The sequence below is a fragment of the Bison bison genome, unplaced genomic scaffold, assembly GCF_000754665.1.
Source record: "Bison bison bison isolate TAMUID 2011002044 unplaced genomic scaffold, Bison_UMD1.0 scf7180017864365, whole genome shotgun sequence".
Lineage (NCBI taxonomy): Eukaryota > Metazoa > Chordata > Mammalia > Artiodactyla > Bovidae > Bison > Bison bison.
In genome coordinates, this window is record NW_011494937.1 from 3,186,146 (window position 1) to 3,194,005 (window position 7,860).

Consider the following 7,860-nt stretch of genomic DNA (forward strand, 5'->3'; position numbering starts at 1 on the left):
ATCCTAAAAGAAATCATTACTTTCTGATTTTGAAGATGAAGATTTGAAGATGAAGAACTGATGTTGAAGATGAAACCAGTACTTTGGCCATTTGATGCGAAGAACCAACTCATTGGAAAAGATCCTGATTCTGGGAAAGTTTGAAGGTGGGATGAGAAGGGGACGACAGAGGATAGATGGTTGGATGGCATCATTGACTCGATGGACATGGGTTTGGGTGAACTCTGGGAGTTGGTGATGGACAGGGAGGCCTGGCGTGCTGCAGTTCATGGTATCACAGAGGTGGACACGACTGAGCAACTGAACTGAACTGACTGTATCTGAAAGGGCTTACCTGGTGGCTCAGTAGTAAAGAATCTGCCTGCAATGTAGGAGATACAATGGATGCAGGAGATGTGGGTTTGATCCCTGAGTTTGATCCCCTGGAGAAGGGAATGACAACCCACTCCAGTATTCTTGCCTGGGAAATCCCATGGGCAGAGGAGCCTGGTGGGCTACAGTCCACAGGGTCACAAAGATGGACACGACCAAGCAACTGAGCATGCACACATGTTGTGTCTGAAATGTCTCTGCCCAGCTATAGCCATCGGTGACCATCAAGGGATGCCTTAAGAGGAAGGCAAAAAGAATGAAATGGAGTCCTGTGCTTTTGTGCCTAGACGTACCTGACCTTTGAAGTCACTGTTAGAAAAGATGATAACTGTTTTTATCATTTGACCTGTTGGAGTCAAGACTTTTACCTTATTATTGATGAAAGTGGGCATTCTCACTGACAGAGCTGAAGTAATTAAAATCTTCCAAAATTGTAAATATTATAATATCATTATGCCAATTTTGCAGATGAGGAAGCTGAGCTTAGAAAGTTCAAGTAAACTGTCAAAGGTCACAGAGCTATTGTTTAGTAGAAGTAGGATTCAAATTCAGGTGGTCTGATTCCAAAATTCTTACCCCCCAAAAATATAAAAATGAGAACTTTCCTGGTCCAGTGGCTAAGACTCTGCACTCCCAATGCAGGGGACCTGGGTTCTATCCCTGGTCAAGGAACTAGATCCCACATGCTGCAACTAAGACCTGGAGCAGCCAAATAAATAAATATTTAAAAATAAAGTTAAATAAAATTTTAAAAAGAGAAACCCTAGTTTTTTAATTAAAAAAAATTCTCATCCTTATCCATTTGATCTCTGGTATTTAAGTATTTCAAGAAGTTGGTCAGACTTTCTGGACTGTTCATTATTTATCTCTCTTTTATATTCTAGGAAGTTAAAGTCAGTCAGTCGTGTGTCCACCTCTTTGCAGCCCTGAAGTCTTTGCAGCCCCATGGATTGTAGTCCACCTGGCTCCTCTGTCCATGGGATTCTCCAGGCAGGAATACTGAAGTGGGTTGCCATTTTCTTCTCTGGGGAATCTTCCTGACCCAGGGATTGAACCTGGGTCTCCTTCACTGCAGGCAGATTCTTTACCATCTGAACCACCAGGGAAGCTCTATATTCTAGGAATATAAGTACAAAGCAACTGAACATCAATGGAAACATGATATTCTAGAGATGAATTTCTTCAAAACCCCCATCATGTCCTTGTTCTTCAGGCTACAGACAAAGGGGTTCATCATAGGAGTGATCATAGTGTACACCACAGATACTATTGCACTCTTTCTGGAGGAATGAGTGGCTACAGAACTAAAGAAAGTGAAAGTGAAGTTGCTCAGTTGTGTCTGACTCTTTGCGACCCGATTGACTGTAGCCTACCAGGCTCCTCCGACCATGGGATTTTCCAGGCAAGAATACTGGAGTAGGTTGCCATTTCCTTCTCCAAGGGCACTTCCCAACCCAGGGATTGAACCCAGGGATCAATCCTGGGTCTCCTGCATTGGAGGCAGACACTTTAACCTCTGAGCCACCAGGAAAGCCCTAAGTTCTAGTGTACAGAACTAAGGTACACTCCAAAGCCTGTCTCGTAAAACAAGGAAACAACTATTAATCGTGACTCACAGATAGAAAAATGCCTATACTTTCCACCAGTTGATGGGATTTTCAGGACAGAAGAGACAATTCGAATATAAGAGACAATTAGAGACAATTATCCCAGAGAGAGGAATAATACCCAACAGGCTGATCCCACTAAATACACAAGGATGTTATTGACAAGGATGTTGAACAGGTGAGTTTGAGAATATGAGCCTGTTCACAGAAAAAGTGAATTTTCAGGTCTGTGCAAAATGATAGCCACAGGGCCATCAGAGTGTGGAGCAGGGTGTTGAGAACACTAATAGAGAAAGAGACCAGAGCCAGCAGCCCACAGAGCTTGGGATTCATGATGGCCTTGTACCTCAGCGGGTGACAGATGGTCACAAATCGATCATAGGCCATCATCACCAGCACTCCATTTTCCAGTCCAGCAAATGTCTGGACCAAGCAGATTTGTAACTGTGTAACTGATGGATTTGCTCTGGGTCTGGATGTTCACCAGCATCTTAGGTATGGTTGTGGAGGTGAAGCAGATGTCTACAAAGGACAGGTTGGAGAGGAAGAAGTACATGGGGGTGTGGAGGTGGGAGTCAAAAATGATGGCCAAGATGATGAGCAGGTTGCCAAGCACAGTGACCAAGTACATGGACAGGAACAGGCAGAAAAGGAGGGGCTGCAATTCTGGATCCCCTGACAGTCCCAGAGGGAGGAATTCTGAGGTATTGGAGAGGTTTCCAGGTTTCATGCTGTCAGTGGAGCTGATGGAAAGATGGAGACAAGAAACAAAACTTCAGAGAAACTTCCTTAATTTTGTGTCTATGGGGCCTTTTCCTTTTTTTAAGATTTATGTATTTATGGCTGCATTGGGACCTCATTTGTACAGTTCTTCTGTGTATTCCTGCCACCTCTTATTAATATCTACTGCTTCTGTTAGGTCCATACCATTTCTGTCCTTTATTGAGCCCATCTTTGCATGAAATGTTCCCTTGGTATCTCTAATTTTCTTGAAGAAATCTCTAGTCTTTCCCATTCTGTTGTTATCCTCTATTTCTTTGCATTGATCGCTGAGGAAGGCTTTCTTATCTCTTCTTGCTATTCTTTGGAACTCTGCATTCAGATGCTTATATCTTTCCTGTTCTCCTTTGCTTTTCGCTTCTCTTCTTTTCACAGCTATTTGTAAGGCCTCCCCAGACAGCCATTTTGCTTTTTTGCATTTCTTTTCCATGGGGATGGTCTTGATCCCTGTTTCCTATACAATGTCATGAACCTCATTCCATAGTTCATCAGGCACTCTATCAGATCTAGTCCTTTAAATCTATTTCTCACTTCCACTGTATAATCATAAGGGATTTGATTTAGGTCATACCTAAATGGTCTAGTGGTTTTCCCTACTTTCTTCAATTTAAGTCTGAATTTGGCAATAAGGAGTTCATGATCTGAGCCACAGTCAGCTCCCCATCTTTGGCTGCAAAGAATATAATCAATCTGATTTCAGTGTTGACCATCTGGTGATGTCCATGTGTAGAGTCTTCTCTTGTGTTGTTGGAAGAGGGTGTTTGCTATGGCCACAGTGGAAACAGTGTCAGACTTTATTTTTGGGGGCTCCAAAATCACTGCAGATGGTGACTGCAGCCATGAAATTAAAAGACGCTTACTCCTTGGAAGAAAAGTTATGACCAACCTCGACAGCACATTGAAAAGCAGAGACATTAGTTTGCCAACAAAGGTCCGTCTAGTCAAGGCTATGGTTTTTCCAGTGGTCATGTATGGATGTGAGAGTTGGATTGTGAAGAAGGCTGAGAGCCAAAGAATTGATGCTTTTGAACTGTGGTGTTGGAGAAGACTCTTGAGAGTCCCTTGGACTGCAAGGAGATCCAACCAGTCCATTCTGAAGGAGATCAGCCCTGGGATTTCTTTGGAAGGAATGATGCTAAAGCTGAAACTCCAGTACTTTGGCCACCTCATGCGAAGAGTTGACTCATTGGAAAAGACTCTGATGCTGGGAGGGTTTGGGGGCAGGAGGAGAAGGGGACGACAGAGGGTGAGATGGCTGGATGGCATCACTGACTCGATGGGCGTGGGTCTGTGTGAACTCCGGGAGTTGGTGATGGACAGGGAGGCCTGGTGTGCTGCGATTCATGGGGTCGCGAAGAGTCGGACATGACTGAGCGACTGAAATAAACTGAACTGGGATCTCATTGCTGCTCGAGGGCTTTGTCTAGTTGTGTCGAGCTGTGGCTACCCTTCACTGTGGTGTGCAGGCTTCTTACTGAGTGGCGTCTCTTGTTGCGGGGCACAGGCTCTAGGGTGCTCGGGCTTTAGTAGTTGCGGCACACGGTCTTAGTTGCTCCGAGGCATGTGGGATCTTCCCAGAGCAGGGATCGAACCCGTGTCCCCAGTATTGCCAAGTGGATTCTTAAACACTGGACTACCAGGGAATCCCTGTGTGTCTGTTTTGAAACCAAATCAGTTACAGGTCTTTTTTCCTGCTTCCTCCTCTCTCCTTTTCTCATTTTACATTTCCTCAAAATTTCCCTCCACACTGCCCCATGTCCTAAGTTTTTATAGTCCATCTATTGTTTGTCAAGTAGGGGTACTTACTTGGAAGAACAATCATGGAATGTTGTTTTCTCCCTTAAGATGCCTCCAAGCAAATCATTTCAGTATAAAATTAGGACTGCATTCTAGGGACCTCCATCATGGTCCAGTGGCTAACACTCCATGCTCTCACTACAGGGGGCCCAGGTTGGATTCCTGGTCAGGGAACTAGATCCCGCATGCTGCATGTAAGAGTTCATAAGCCACACTAAAGAACAAAAGATCCTGCATGCCACAACGAAGATCAAAGATCCCACATGTCCCAACAAAGACCCAGCACAGCCAAATAAATGAACAAATATTTTTTAAAAGACTGTACTTTAGAATACAGTTTGGGAAAATACAGTCTGTGGACAAAATTCTGCTTGCTGTTTGAAAGTGAAAGTGAATGTTGCTCAGTGGTGTCCGACTCTTTGTGACCCTGTGGACTAATATAGTCCGTGGAATTCTCCAGGCCAGAATAGTGGAGTGTGTAGCTGTTCCCTTTTCCAGGGGCTCTTCTCAACCCAGGGATTGAACCAGGGTCTTCTGCATTGCAGGCAGATTCTTTACCTGTTGAGCTACCCAGGAAGCCTCATTTTATTTATTTTAGTAATAGTAAATAAAGGTTTATTGGAACACAGTCATTCATTTATTTACTGTCCTTGGCAGGTTCCTTGCTACATCTGAGTTGACAATACTCATGTCAAAGACCATATGGCCCACAAAACCTAAAACTTTTACTATTTGGCTCTCTCTTGGAAAAAATGTGCCTACCTCTAGTCTAGAATTTGATTAAATTTAGGTCAATTTTTGGCAAACATCCTTAAATATTTTCATGAGGAAGCATATGTCTATTTATCTTCTTATAACACTTTTGGCCTGGATCCCTTAACTCATGACGAATTACTAAATGATGATATTTTAATTCTTTTTTCAATTATTGGCTGAACTGCTTCCAATAAGTATTAGAGAAACTTCCTCTAAACAAATAGGTTGATTTCTCAAGAAATTGAGTTCTTATAACAAAAGCTGAATACATCTTGATTCTTGTGTTAACTTTGCTTTTCTCCCTTGGCCTAATGCCTAGAAGGGAACTTGAGAGTGAGACAGAGTGAAAAAGGAGGGACAGAGGAAGGAGAACATCCCAAGAGTAATGTCTCAAGGCTGAGAAAGGAAGGATGTGCACAAATTCCCACTGGGAATCCTCTTAGTATAATGAAATAGAGGGAGGAAATCATTTAAATAAGTTATGGCATGGCTATGATATGCCATGTTATTGCAATACTATTTTAATGTTATTTCATCCTACTTTATTTTTTGAATGTTCATCATATTAACTTTTTAATGTTCAAAATAAAAACATTTAAGTTAGTTCTACATGTATAAAGCTAGCCTGAAAAAATATTAAAGGATAAACGCAATTTATACACAGCTAGAGTATGGTCACAGTTATGAAAATATACAAATACCCCTTAAAATGAACAATGAACAATTGTTTACTTTTATGATGTTTTATAATGTCAGATTTCAAGCATCTGGAAAAGTACAGAGAGTGACAATGAAGGGCTTAAACCTACCAGAGCTTCCTTGGTGGCTCAGCAGTAAAGAATGCTTGCAACGCAGGAGACCGCCTGCCATATAGGAGACATGGGTTCAATCCCTGAGTTGAAACTTCCAGGGAAGTTTCCCTGGAGAAGGAAATGGCAACCCACTTCAGTATTCTTGCTTGGGAAATCCCATGGACAGAGGAGTCTGGTGGACTACAGTTCATGGGGTTTCAAGAGTTGGACACGACTTAGCAACTAAACCACACCACCATCACCACCAAACCTACCAGAAAACATGTTCTAATTCAAATTCAAGTATTGTTTCATACTTCCTTCATTTTTTTTTACAGTATTTAAAATATTTATTTGGCTGCACTGGGTCTTAGTCGCAGCATGGAGGATCTTTTTAGCTGTAGCATGCAAACTTGCATGAGGCATGTGGGATTTAGTTCCCTGACCAGGAATCAAACCTGAGCCCCATGTTCTGGAAGGGTGGAGTCTTACCCATTGGGCCACTAGGGAAGTCCTGGCCCATTTTAACCCCTGGCCCATTGATTTTAACATACATCAATCTAACATCAATGGGTATTTGCTGCTAAGTCACTTCAGTCATGTCCGACTCTGTGCAACCCCATAAATGGAAGCCCACCAGGCTCCCCTGTCCCTGGGATTCTCCAGGCAAGAACACTGGAGTGGGTTGCCATTTCCTTCTCCAATGCATGAAAGTGAAAAGTGAAAGTGAAATCACTCAGTCGTGTCTGACCCTCAGCGACCCCATGGACTGCAGCCTAGCAGGCTCCTCGGTCCATGGGATTTTCCAGGCAAGAGTACTGGAGTGGGGTGCCATTGCCTTCTCTGAGTCAATGGGTATTTGGGTATGTCCAATTCTGTTTCCTAGAGTATTTATGGAGACACATCCATACGTAACAACAGTGTTAAACTAAGCATGGTGAATGCCCACCAAGTATTCTCTGGGAAAGGCAGGAGGGAAATAATAAGAAAGAGGACTTCCTATGTATGTGTATGTCTTATCTTTAAATTTTTCTATTTTAATATAATTTTATTTAACCCAATATATACAAAAGGTCGTCTCAACATGAAACCAATATAAAAATTATTAGTGAGCTATTTTATATTATTTTTTCATAGAAAGAGTTCAAAATCTGGTGTATGTTTTATGGTTAGAGCACATCTCAATTTGGGTGCTAGATTTTCATCAGAAATATTTGACCTATATTTTAAATGATTGTTTTATGGAAAATAATTGCTTTACAATGTTGTGTTAGATTCTGCTGTACAGCAAAGTGAATCAGCCATGGATGCGTGCTCAGTCACTTCAGTAGTGTCTGACTCTTTGTGACTCCATGGACTGTAGCCCACCAGGCTCCTCTATCCATGGGATTCTCCAGGCAAGAGTACTGGAGTGGGTTGCCATGCCCTCCTCCAGGGTATCTTCACAACCCAGGGATTAAACCAGTGTCTCCTGTGTCTTCTGCATTGAAGGCAGATTCTTTACTGCTGAGCCACCTGGGAAACCTTAATCAGCCATTCATATACATATATCCCCTCTCTCTTGAGCCTCCTAGACACAAACCCCTATCCCATCCCTCTAAGTCATCACGGAGCACTGAGCTGAGCTCCCTGTGTTATACAGCAGCGTCCTTCTGGCTACCTGTTTTACATATGGTAATGTATGTTTCAGGACTTCCCTGGTGGCTTAGATAGTAAAGAATCTACCTGCAATGGGGGAGACCTGGGTTCAGTTCTTG

General features: G+C 42.7%; 1 pseudogene; it reads right to left on the minus strand.

Moving 5' to 3' along the window:
- Nucleotides 1-1,519: 1,519 nt before the first annotated feature.
- LOC104999922 lies at nt 1,520-2,709 on the minus strand (annotated as a pseudogene).
- Nucleotides 2,710-7,860: the final 5,151 nt, after the last annotated feature.